Source organism: Pterocles gutturalis, unplaced genomic scaffold (assembly GCF_000699245.1).
Source record: "Pterocles gutturalis isolate BGI_N339 unplaced genomic scaffold, ASM69924v1 scaffold12399, whole genome shotgun sequence".
NCBI classification, from domain to species: domain Eukaryota; kingdom Metazoa; phylum Chordata; class Aves; order Pterocliformes; family Pteroclidae; genus Pterocles; species Pterocles gutturalis.
This window is the reverse complement of record NW_010133347.1, coordinates 9,072-9,896: the sequence shown is the minus strand read 5'-3', so window position 1 is coordinate 9,896 and position 825 is coordinate 9,072.

Genomic DNA, 825 nt, shown 5'->3' with positions numbered 1-825 from the left:
TGGCGGCAGATGGCCACCCCTAACCTTTGCTTCCCACCCTGCCCAGCCCCTGCTAGCATCGCCTGACCTGCTGCCTCTGTGCAGGCTCCTGCCCGCCCCTGCTTCTGCCCCTCAAGGCTTTGCCTATTAAAGCAGGGACTGCTGAGAGCCTGTGCTTTGGTGAGTGCCCAGGGCTACTCCCACATCTGCCTGAGCACCAGCAGCCTTTCCTCAAGGCAGGCATCAAAATGCAAGCCCAGCTCTTTACAGCGCTCCCACCCCATCCATCTGCACCATGCCTGTGCCCTTGGGTCCTTGGGGAGGAACAAGAGGTTGGTTTAATGGCCATGGCAGCAGCTCCCCTTTGTCCTGATCCCCCAGCAGCAGCCCCCTCGTGCTTACACTTTTCCTGGGGCTGGTCGTGGGACCCCTGCATGGCTCCATCCCATTGCAACAGAAATGGCAGGGCAGCACTGGCCGGACCCCGGCCTCCATGTCCTGGCCCACCACATCCTACCCTTACCCACAAGCTGCTGCCGTGGGATGCTCCCCCAGCAGCCCCACCACCTCTCCAGTGAGAGTCCTGCTGTGGTCAGTGTATTGGCGCCAGCTCCTGCCCAGGCAGCATCCCTGGGGTTTTCCAGCTCATCCACAGCATCCCCAGAGGCTCCTGGGGACAAGGGCAGATCCTCGCCCTGCTCAGCCCCTCACCCACCAGCCTGGTCCACCTGGACATGCTGGCCCCTCGCTCAGCTCCACTTCAGCCTTGGGGTTGATTTGCCTGCTCCTGATTTTCCTGATGGCTTCAGAGCAATTCCAGCTGCCATCCTGGGGCCATAGAGAGAG